The sequence below is a fragment of the Podarcis bocagei genome (assembly GCF_964188305.1).
Source record: "Podarcis bocagei genome assembly, chromosome: 2".
Classification (NCBI taxonomy): domain Eukaryota; kingdom Metazoa; phylum Chordata; class Lepidosauria; order Squamata; family Lacertidae; genus Podarcis; species Podarcis bocagei.
In genome coordinates, this window is record NC_138126.1 from 98,269,273 (window position 1) to 98,282,352 (window position 13,080).

The following is a 13,080-nucleotide window of genomic DNA, read 5'->3' on the forward strand; positions in this document are numbered from 1 at the left end:
GGTGAGATGAATCCTGCAGGATGTTATTTGCTTTCCTAAGACAACGGGAACCGTACAGTTCTTCCAAAGATGGGAGAGGATGACCAATAATCCTTTGGGCTGTGGTTATGACCTTCTGGAGCACCTTCCTCTCCCTAGCTGTACAACTGGAGAACCAAGCACAAATACAGTATGTAAGAATGCTCTCTATGGAGCCTCGGTAGAAGCACACCAGCAGTCTCTCACTCAGATTGACTGCTGCAGGGATAAAAAACCTTATCTTGATTCAGGATGCATTTGTCATTCTCTCAGGTCCCGTGGGTCTCTCTGCTGTTTTAGATGCCCCTCAGAAAGCCACAAAAGGTGCAAGTACCCTGCCAGGTATACAACTGGTAATGCTTTGCAGAGCTGTAGTGTTCTGGCATATGGGACATCCATTATATTCTGTGAAAGGGATGTTCATTAAAGCCAGGCACATCTGTTAGCCATCGTCAGCAGGATGCTTTCAGATTTTTCCTCTTTTGAAGTGCTGCATCTCGACAGTATGCTGTCAGTGGAAAGGATCATGCACCTCTCAGGACATATTTCTGCTCTTTTAAAATGGCAGTGCAGACAGCAATGACACTGAAACATCAAAGGCATGTCAGGGCTAGTGTGGTTCTTGTTCAGACACAACCTGCACAAACACACCATAGGCTGGATACTTTTAGCAAAGGGATATGGGAAGGAGACACACCTAAGCAAGTTAGAGTACAATTAGGGTCTCAGGTTGTAATATATTGGCAGTGGCTGTTGTAATGCATCTATCACACAAGCTGATATATGGCGAAAGTTTGAAAATAATCCCATGAAGCCACAGGTGCGAAAAAGCAGCGCTATCAATATTCTCTCTACAACCCGCAACTGGGGGTTGTGCATCTGCTTGTGTTATTTGTGTGTTTAATAACCAAAAGGTTCTTTAAGGCCACTCAGAGCTAGGCCTTTAGCATGAGGAAAGATTTAGAAGAGCTGAACCATTTTTGTAGCAAAGTATACTTTGCTCCATAAGTATATCATGCCTCCATAAAAGTCAATGCCAAATGTCCCAGAATTCCCCACTGGCAGGGTTACCTTACATAACATTGCTGAATTTACTTCCAGCTATACGCAGGCTGCCAATTCTCAAATTACAAATGCCATGTCTGAAGTGGTGATTTACACACACGCACACAAAAAGCCCATTAATGGAAATTTCCAATAACTTGCAGAATCATATAATATGTCCTATTCCTTCATTGGTGAATTGTTACCAGAAGTGCACCTTTTTCAGTGCAATACTATACTTGTCTACTCAGAAGTATGCCACATTGACTTCAATGGGCTTACTCCCAGGTGCAGCCTTAGACATGCATTCCATGTCACACACTGCGTGATGTGGGGTAGCTGCTTTTGCAAAATTGTCCTAGCTCTGGAGCAGCTCTAAAAGTCTGTAGGATAACTTCAGAATAATTTGTCTGAAGACTCTGGCAAATCATCAGACTACAGTTAAAAATGTTCTGCCTAACTGGACAGACTAGAAATGTGCAAGGAAATAAAACCAACATCTGGGCAATGTTCTCAATGAGCTTAAAATAAGGGGGGAGGATATATTATAGAAGAAATACCGGTAATTATTATTCCAAAGTAATCCCTTAACCACTCCTCATGAGCTTTCAATAATCTGACAACGTTGGAAAGCAGATGGTAGATCATATACTATGCAAATTAAAAATTTGCATAGCCACTAAAAACAAAATGTATCACTGCCAGTTGCAGTAAGAATAAAATATCTATGTTTGTATAGGCTTAAAAGCATCACTCTTTAAAACTCTTAAGATTCTTCAAAGGGGTCAACAACAATAATTTTCAAAGAAAACATTCCTATTGCTGTATTTTTCATTGAGATAGTAGCCATCTTCAAACTCACACACTGTTTGATTTTGAACATTTGCTGTGCCATCATTGCACTTTCCACTCACCCTCCCACCATTGTGTTTGTGTTTATGGCTGTGCACACACTATACTGTTAAAACACATTCAAAGCACATTTTCCCCCTCAAAGAATTCTAGGGTTGTTAAGGGTAGCCGGGAACTGAAACTCTGTGGGCTTGACTACAGTGCCCAGAATTCTTTGAATGGAAAGAATGTGCTTGAGATGCGTTTTATAGGTTTGGGTGAACACAACACTAGCCTTGTATGTTGGCAAAGATTCCCAGGAACTCCAATAATGCAGAGCTCCCAATACCATGGAAGTCTTCATGCTTACAGCTGTACATGAGAACATCCATGTCAACAACATGTTGATGTTGGGGGCAGACAAGACATGCAAGGTGTGTGTCTCTGTGTGGCAGCTAAGCCAGAACAGCAGAACTCACATGATTTGAACAATACATAAGCAGGAACTTCTGAAAACGGATATCATAGCATGACCCCTTTGGGTTTTATATTTTTAACTAGCCCTGTTCCTGTACCTTTGACAGTGCTGGGCATGCAGAAAATAAGGACAACATAAGGACAACATAAAGGCAGGCTTGTTTGTTTATACCCATCTATGCCCGAAAGCATAGGAAGAGCGGAGGACAAGTACAAGTAGATTCAGAGCTGATGAAGCGGCTGGGCCAAAGCCAAAAGGACGCTCAGTTGCGGATATGCCTAGAAGCGAAAGGAAAGTCCAATGCTGTAAAGAAAAATATTGCATAGGAACCTGGAATGTAAGAACCATGAACCTTGGTAAGTTGGATGTGGTCAAAAATGAGATGGCAAGAATAAATATTGACATCCTGGGCATCAGTGAACTAAAATGGACAGGAATGGGTGAATTCAGTTCAGATGACCATCATATCTACTACTGTGGGCAAGAATCCCGTAAAAGAAATGGAGTGGCCCTCATAGTCAACAAAAGAGTGGCGAAAAATGATAGAATGATCTCAATATGAATCCAAGGCAGACCTTTTAACATCACAGTAATCCAAGTTTATGCACCAACCACTGGTGCTGAAGAAACTGAAATTGACCAATTCTATGAAGACTTACAACACCTTATAGAAATGACACCAAAGAAGGATGTTCTTCTCATTATAGGGGATTGGAATGCTAAAGTAGGGAGTCAAGAGATAAAAGGAACAACTGGCAAGTTTGGCCTTGGAATTCAAAATGAAGCAGGGCAAAGGCTAATAGAGTTCTGCCAAGAGAACAAGCTGTGGTCATCACAAACACTCTTTTCCAACAACACAAGAGACGACTCTACACATGGACATCACCAGATGGGCAGCATCGAAATCAGATTGATTATATTCTCTGCAGCCAAAGATGGAGAAGCTCTATACAGTCAGCAAAAACAAGACCTGGAGCGGACTGTGGCTCAGATCATCAGCTTCTTATAGCAAAATTCAAGCTTAAACTGAAGAAAGTAGGAAAAACCACTGGGCCGGTAAGATACAATCTAAGTCAAATCCCTTATGAATACACAGTGGAAGTGAGGAACAGGTTTAAGGATTTAGATTTGGTGGACAGAGTGCCTGAAGAACTATGGATGGAGGCTCGTAACATTATACAGGAGGCAGCAACTAAAACCACCCCAATGAAAAGGAAATGCAAGAAAGCAAAGTGGCTGTCCAACGAGGCCTTACAAATAGCAGGGGAGAGAAGGCAAGCAAAATGCGAGGGAGATAGTGAAAGATACAGGAAATTGAATGCAGATTTCCAAAAAAATAGCAAGGAGAGACAAGAAGGCCTTCTTAAACGAGCAATGCAAAGAAATAGAGGAAAACAATAGAATGGGAAAAACCAGAGATCTGTTCAAGAAAATTGGAGATATGAAAGGAACATTTTGTACAAAGATTACCATAATAAAAGACAAAAGTGGAAAGGACCTAACAGAAGCAGAAGACATCAAGAAGAGGTGGCAAGAATACACAGAGGAATTATACCAGAAAGATATGGATGTCTCGTACACCCCAGGTAGTGTGGTTCCTGACCTTGAGCCAGACATCCTGGAGATTGAAGTCAAATGGGCCTTAGAAAGCACTGCTAATAACAAGGCCAGTGGAAGTGATGACATTCCAGCTGAACTACTTAAAATTTTAAAAGATGATGCTGTCAAGGTGCTACACTCAATATGCCAGCAAATTTGGATAACTCAGCAGTGGCCAGAGGATTGGAGAAGATCAGTCTACATCCCAATCCCAAAGAAGGGCAGTGCCAAAGAATGCTCCAACTACCGCACAATTGCACTCATTTCACACGCTAGCAAGGTTATGCTTAAAATTCTACAAGGCAGGCTTAAGCAGTATGTGGACAGAGAACTCCCAGAAGTGCAAGCTGGATTTCGAAGGGGCAGAGGAACCAGAGACCAAATTGCAAACATGCGCTGGATTATGGAGAAAGCTAGAGAGTTCCAGAAAGACATCTACTTCTGCTTCATTGACTATGCAAAAGCCTTTGACTGTGTTGACCACAGCAAACTATGGCAAGTTCTTAAAGAAATGGGAGTGCCTGATCACCTCATCTGTCTCCTGAGAAATCTCTATGTGGGACAAGAAGCTACAGTTAGAACTGGATACGGAACAACTGATTGGTTCAAAATTGGGAAAGGAGTACGGCAAGGCTGTATATTGTCTCCCTGGTTATTTAACTTATATGCAGAATTCATCATGCGAAAGGCTGGACTGGATGAATCCCAAGCCGGAATTAAGATCACCGAAAGAAATATCAACAACCTCAGATATGCAGATGACACAACCTTGATGGCAGAAAGTGAGGAGGAATTAAAGAACCTTTTAATGAGGGTGAAAGAGGAGAGCGCAAAATATGGTCTGAAACTCAACATCAAAAAAATGAAGATCATGGCCACTGGTCCCATCACCTCACCTCCTGGCAAATAGAAGGGGAAGAAATGGAGGCAGTGAGAGATTTTACTTTTTTGGGCTCCATGATCACTGCAGATGGTGACAGCAGTCACAAAATTAAAAGATGCCTGCTCCTTGGGAGAAAGGTGATGGCAAACCTAGACAACATCTTAAAAAGCAGAGACATCACCTTGCCAACAAAGGTCCGTATAGTTAAAGCCATGGTTTTCCCAGTAGTGATGTATGGAAGTGAGAGCTGGACCATCAAGAAGGCTGATCGCCGAAGAATTGATGCTTTTGAATTATGGTGCTGGAGGAGACTCTTGAGAGTCCCATGGACTGCAAGAAGATCAAACGCATCCATTCTTAAGGAAATCAGCCCTGAGTGCTCACTGGAAGGACAGATCGTGAAGTTGAGGCTCCAATACTTTGGCCACCTCATGAGAAGACTCCCTGGAAAAGACCCTGATGTTGGGAAAGATGGAGGGCACAAGGAGAAGGGGGCGACAGAGGACAAGATGGTTGGACAGTGTTCTCGAAGCTACAAACATGAGCCTGACCAAACTGCGGGAGGCAGTGGAAGACAGGAGTGCCTGGCGTGCTCTGGTCCATGGGGTCACGAAGAGTTGGACACGACTAAACAACAACAACAATGCCCGAAAGCACATTTAGAGAGTCAGATATCCAAGTTTTAGAGAAATTGCTACGCCTTCTTCCTGCCTGTGACTTACCTCTAGGGTGGCCTGGTGAAAAAGCAGATAGGGTTTCTGCACCTGTAATAGTTGCATAGAAGAGCGAATTTCAGTGGGTAGATGTAGCTTTGACAACCTGCTCTTTTCTTCTCTTTTTCATCTGGTCACTCAACTACTTAGCTGTCTGTCTCAGGTGCTTTCCTCCGCAGCTGATCTCCAATACCAGAAATGCGCTTTCAGGGTAGAAACTATGAGAAGGCAAGTGGCAGGTATGGGGAGGATTCAGTTGCTTGCAGTTGCACCTATCTTGCAGCAAAATGGTGGTGTTCATGCTTCTCACACCTTTGAGCTAGATTATTGTAATGTGCTCTTCACATGGCTGCCCTTGCAGCTAGTGCTGAAACTTCAGCTTGCTTCACAACATAGCTACCAGCATTGGAAAGACATGGGTTTTGTTTAGTTTAGTTTTTGGTCATTTTCATTTATTATTATGACGGTACAGTGGTATCTCGGGTTAAGAAGTTAATTCGTTTCGGAGGTCCGTTCTTAACCTGAAACTGTTCTTAACCTGAAGCACCACTTTAGCTAATGGGGCCTCCTGCTGCCGCCGCGCCAACGAAGCACGATTTCTGTTCTCATCCTCAAGCAAAGTTCTTAACCCGAGGCATTATTTCTGGGTTAGCGGAGTCTGTAACCTGAAGCATCTGTAACCTGAAGCGTATGTAACCCGAGCTACCACTGTATATAGAAGGTTCAGGTCTGATTACAAATCGCATGGGAAGGAAGTCGCTATGGCTTTGTTCTTTCTGTAGGTGGCACTGTTTCTTATAACTTAGCACTAAGAAGAGCAAACATACTAGGAGTGGCCTTCAGCTATACCACTGGTTCCCACTAGAAGAGGGGGGCTGTTGAGGCTTCTTCCATGTTGTATCGTTCTTGTGTGCTGGGCGGCAGGTTACCAGCAGTGGGATGGTGTGCTTCAAGGAGCTGAAGAGGGCCGATCAGAAGATGAAAGCAACCAGGACACAACGTCACTGGTAAAACAACAACACTTTGAGAACCACTCCCTCATACCAAAGAGTCTTGAGGCACCTTAAAGAGGATGTGCAAGCCCAAGCTTTCTTTGTGAATAATACTTCAACTGATGCAACTGTAGTCCATATACAGTGGTACCTAGGGTTACATACGCTTCAGGTTACAGACTCCGCTAACCCAGAAATATTACCTCGGGTTAAGAACTTTGCTTCAGGATGAGAACAGAAATCATGCTCCGGCGGCGCGGAAGCAGCAGCAGCAGCAGGAGGCCCCATTAGCGGTGCTTCAGGTTAAGAATAGTTTCAGGTTAAGAACAGACCTCCAGAACGAATTAAGTTCTTAACCCGAGGTGCCACTGTAGTTTATTTAACTTTATTTTCTTACATTTCCATCCTTCCTTTCTTCCATCTTAGAACTCAGTGCGATAGACATATGGTTCCTAGGAGGAGCTTCTGCATGGTGGTGCCTTCAGACCAAGCCCTGAAAGTGAAGCTTATGGCTTTATAAATTTGTCGGTCTTAAGGTGCTACAAGACTCTGGTGGTTTCTGCTGCAAGGGATTAACACAGCTGCCCCTCTGGAACTCCTCCACCATACCAGTGACTCCAAACTTTGTTCTATTTCAAGATCCGTTCAGCAGGTTCAATACAATGACAGGAGCTATGAGGTCCAAGTCACTGAGTCCATTCCACATCCTCCAGGGTTTCAGGCAGGGTTCTCTCCCAGGCCAAACAGGAGAAGATGGTGTATTGAATCCTGGGTCTTCTGCATCCGGAACAGATGCCCTACCACTGGGCTATGGCCTTTCTATATCCTAGGGGGGGGGGGGAATGTACCTATCTTGTAATGGCTGGAGGTTAGCTTTGTAAAATGTGCTATCTACAATTCTGTGCTAGAAAGACAAACGATAAGGCTGTTTCCTGTCTTCTCACTCTGCAGAACTTTAAACAGACAACCCATCCCAGGGTGAATCGCATATTTGCTTTGTACCCTCTAAGCTCTACAAATGCAATAAGATTGTCAACGCTCCAGAAAGATCACTGTAGGACCCAGCTCCAGTATTTGTTCATTAAAAGCTTTCTGGGAGCCTTGGGTAGGATGGATCAGAAAATAGCACAGAAGTATTGGTGTGCATCAATCCTTGCCATGTTCTTCCTTAAGTGCCCTTAGCTAATTTTCAAAGCATATCCTTATAAATGATTAGCTGGGGTAGTAAGGAGCTCATTCTCCTCCGAGCTTTACTGTTATTGTATTTATTAAGCAGCCTTGAAAGCTGTTAACACAGTTTCAAGGTCTTTCTTCTTATTATTATTATCGTTTGTAAATAACCTTTACAACAGTGACAGCATACGAAAGATGACAACAAGAACACAGCAAAAGAGAAGAACAAAATGGAAAAAGAAAAAGGGAGAAGAAGGGAGGAAAGAATGGAGAAGACCATGTAAAACAAGATTAAGTGACTTTCCCTGTTTCTGGCATGCACATTACAAAACTCAGAGTTTCCCCACAATTTCAGTAAAGATGAAAGAAAATAACCATAGAATCATAGAGTTAGAAGGGACCACGTTTTTTAATGTGTGACATTTTGATGTATTTTTAATCTTTGTTGGAAGCTGCCCAGAGTGGCTGGGGAAACCCAGCCAGATGGGCGGGGTACAAATAATAAATTATTATTATATTATTATTATCTAGTCCAACCCCCTGCAGTGCAGGAATCTTTTGCCCAACATGGGGCTCAAACCCACAACCTTGAGATTAAGAGTCTCATCCTCTCCCAACTGAGCTATCCCAGGCAGCAAATGAATGAATGAATGGATAAACAAACAAACAAACAAACAAACAAATAAATAAATAAATAAATAAATAAGTGGAGGGCATTTTAAAACTGTATTGTAAACCACCCTGTGATCCTCCAATGAAGGGTGGCATAGAAATTTAATAATTAAGTCAATGCATGTGACAGTTAGGGACGCGGGTGGCGCTGTGCGTTAAACCACAGAGCCTAGGACTTGCTGATCAGAAGGTCGGCGGTTCAAATCCCCGTGACGGGGTAAGCTCCCGTTGTTCACTCCCTGCTCCTGCCAACCTAGCAGTTTGAAAGCACATCAAAGTGCAAGTAGATAAATAGGTACCGCTCCGGCGGGAAGGTAAACGGTCACTGCTCTGGTTCGCCAGAAGCGGCTTAGTCATGCTGGCCACATGACCCGGAAGCTGTCTGCGGACAAACGCTGGCTCCCTCGGCCTATAGAGCGAGATGAGCGCGCAACCCCAGAGTCGGCCACGACTGGACCTAATGGTCAGGGGTCCCTTTACCTTTACCTATGTGACAGTTAGGTGCAACTTCAAATATAACCAGCTTGAGCAGATGGTTGTAGAGATAAAGTTTCACTCACTGTATAAGAAATAAAAGAATTCCAAACCATATAGAAAGAATCTGGTGCTGATGGCCCTTGTCTGAATTTCAGATTGTATGTGATTATGTGGGGGGGGGGATCACATACAATGTTCCATAAGGAAGGGTACTACAGTCGTAAAACTCCTGCAGCCAATCGGAAGCCCCGTTGGACGTTCAGCTTCCAAAAACCGGAACAGTCACTTCCAGGTTTGCAGCATTCGGGAGCCAAACATTTCAAGAACTGAGCTGTTTGAAAACCAATGTACGACTGTACTTGTCTAGTATAAGTTCTTCTGCATCTTTCCAATGGGTTGCAATGACAAAACAGGCTGCCAATAACATGGAGACAACATTTATTTTGATCAAATAGTGGCACTGTCTTCATAAAAAAATGAATACTAATAGTAGTACTAATACTACAAATTTCATTATGAACCAAATTCCCAAACTAAAACACAAACCCACTACCAGTGAAAGTATGTGCCCCATTGATTATAACCTCACCAACAAAGTAGTGCCATTATTGAAAACATTGGACTGGTGTACGGTACAATCTATGAGTAGCTTCAACCTCAGACTGCACCCTAATACTGTTAAGCAACTCCATGGAACAGTCACACTTGGAATACTGTGTATAGTTCTGATCGTCCTCCTCTTAGAAAGGATATTGTTGAATTAGAAATGATTCTGAAAATGGAAACCAAAATGATTAAGGTAATTCTCTGTAACAAATTATATATGAACACTAACAGATAAACAGCTGAAAAGGGGTTGGGGGCTGGATCAATACCTCCTCGAGGAAAGCTATAAAATTTTGGCCTTTTTAAGTTAGAAAAAGAGCAAGGGAGTGGGGACATGATAGAAGTATATAAGCATCAGTTGGAGAAAGCAGATGGGCAGACGTTTTTCCTTCTTCTTTCATAATACTAGAACCTGAGGCCATCCAAAGACATTGAAAGTAGGAAAAAGTTTGGCATGCCATCAAGATAATACGATTCCCAAGGATAATGTTCAAGTCTGCAATAGCTATTTCATCATATAAACAAATCTTCCCAAGAGGAATATTAGCTTTAAGCCTAGCTTTTTTGGGGTGGTAGTGGAATCCATTCCTAGTCGGTGTGAGCTTTGTAAACATTTTGCAAAACAGAAGCGGGCACACACACAAAACCCAGTTTCCACTGTGAATTTCCCCACTTTTAAAAAAGGTTATTTTGTCTGATTGCCGCATCGCCTGCAGTGAATGGTGCCTTCCTTTGTGAAAACTTGCCAGAAGTCAGGGTGCCTGACTTCTCATCTGCCTTGTCTCAAACATGGTCTTTCTGCCCAGCCCACAGTGTATACTTGTCTGAGCTGCGATTTTGCCTTATGATTGCTAGCAGCCAGCTCAAATAAGAGAAATGTGAGGTGGTTGCAAAGTAGCTTGAATGGTTTGAAACACCATGCAGGAGCAGAATGCTGCTTATTGTGTTCTTGGGTTCATTTGCTTCTGGTCCAGCGTACCAAACGTACATAGATTGAGCCTGTATACACCTCATATGTTTAAAAGCACATTTCCCTTCATCAAGAAACCTGGGAGCTGTTAAGGGTCCTGGGAATTATAGCTCTGTGAGGGGTAATGTACAGTTTCCATGATTATTATTTTTTGGGGTGGGGGGAGCAGGAGGAATTTGCTTGAAATGTATGGTGCATGTGCAGCCTGAATTTCATGAAAGCAATATACTGTTACACGCCACCCATATCACCCAGGGTTCAGTTTCCTTGCAATGAGGGACTGCAGAGACTGTGGTGTCTTTAGGATACATGGTTTAATTACACATCTTAGTCTGCGCCTAAGATGGAGGGGCTCACAGCACTAGCACCCCTACAGATCTTGCTTCTCCCTTCATCACAGCCTTAGATTCCAGCCCAAAACAAGAATGGGCCTGTCTCAGCTTTCCAGCCCAGCTCTTCCACAGGTATACTCCTGGCTTTCTAACTACCAGACAGGTGAGGAGGGAGCGAGGGAGGCCCATCCATTTGCCCTCTGGCATAAAGCAACTTCCTTGGCAAGCTAAGACCATTATCTTACACTTGACCAGTTAGCAACAGAATCCTCCAACACCTTTTAACCCAGGCATAGGCAAACACGGCCCTCCAGATGTTTTGAGACTACAATTCCTATCATCCTTGACCACTGGTCCTGTTAGCTAGGGATGATGGGAGTTGTAGTCTCAAAACATCTGGAGGGCCGAGTTTGCCTATGCCTGCCTTATTGGGTACAGGACTCTTAAGAACTGGAATGCACTCTAGGCATCACACAGACTGACCCCGCCAAACCTACATCACTGTACTGTTGATTTGACAAAGAGATTCTCAGTGATATCTCTACAGTGTTTTGATGGTCGTCGTCCCCCCATCCATTTATAAGACCTTAGCAAAAAGGAATTGGATGACAGGTCTGTCAATGGCTTAGTCGTGATAGCTCAATGCACAGCCTTTGCCCAAACTTGTGCCTGCCAGCTGTTATGGACCACAACACCCATCAGTCCAAGTCATAATGATTGTGTGATACCCAGGGTTGATGGGAGTTGTAGTTCAAAACATCTAAAGGGTATCAAGGTGGGGAAGACTGCCCAAAAGGATCCTTTGTGTTCAGAAACAAGATACTTTAGAGAATTGGAGCTGGTAAGAAGGAACATCTGTTGACTCCCTTCTCAGCTTGTGAGCTTTGTTTAGACCCAGCAAGGTTCTTATGATCATATTTTTGCCATGTTGGACTTCTTCAATAGAAACTGAGGTAAGCTGGATGGGTCTTAGGAGCAGTATTTTCTCTTTCAACACCTGTCTATCACAGGTGAAGCTAGGTAGACTCCTAAGTTGCTAATTATGACAAAGCACAAATGTTTAAGAATTCCTCATCTTCATGTTCATCAAGCAGGGCAGCTTGGTTTTGAATTCTGATCACATCTGTGAGAGGGAGTATCCGCTTCATTGAGACACTGGCACAATATTGTCTCTTCCTTGGGGAATGAACGGTCTTTTGTCTTTAATAAAATATCTCTCCGTAAAGTCTAAACTGCAGAGATGGAAACAAAGTGAGCGGCCGGTTTTAGACCCTGGAGAGAGAGAATCATATTTGCTTGCTTTTCATCTGCAGGAAATTAAGAAACAGGAGTGACAGTAGAGATGGATGCAGGTGCTGCGCATGGTACTGTTGGTGCGCAAAACATCTTTTCAGGAAAATGCAGGGGGAAATCTAGATAGTGTGTGTGCTGAGGGAGCCGGTGTTTGTCTGCAGACAGCTTCCAGGTCATGTGGCCAGCATGACTAAGCCGCTTCTGGCGAACCAGAACAGCGCACGGAAACGCCGTTTACCTTCCCGCTGGAGCGGTACCTATTTATCTACTTGCACTGCAACGGGAGCTCACCCCGTCGCGGGGATTCAAACCGCCAACCTTCTGATCAACAAGTCCTAGGCTCTGTGGTTTAACCCATAGCGCCACCCGCGTAACTAGCAAAATGCCTGCCATTATCAAGCAATGAGCCGTGTGTGGGGGTTCTATATATTACAAGGGGTTGCTGTGGGTGGGAAAGAACAACTTTCACGGGCCAAATCAGATCCCTGTGTGATATACACTCTTTGCCCCAGGTATCCCCATTGTTGGGAGGAGATGATGGGGGTCAAAATTTGCCAATATACATCATGTTGGCGGCTTTCCATTGCTTGCAGATACACTCTCACCCCAGTTCTCCAAGCAGTGAGGAGTTCCAGAAATACAGAGCTTGCCCATGTTTAGTTCTCTTTGGAAGGAGGCAACTCACGGTTCATTGGTGTTCTGTAATATCAGAGTTTATTTTGCAAACATATACACTGAACGTGGGTGGAGGCACAGCGTGAATGTTCTAACAGCCAGCCAGTATTAATTGCTCCTGCATCAGATCTCCAGGAAGACAACCAGAACCCTAAGATGCTTACAGAGCCAAAACTCCACTCTCCCCATCTCTTCCTTGGCTTCTCTTGGGCTGTTGTATCTGTTTTAACACAGGGACGCCTAGATTAAAACATCCTTAGCTGAGGGGAGAGGGGAGTGAAGATCTGCCATTAGCCCCTTTTCAAGTACCATTCAGAAAATATA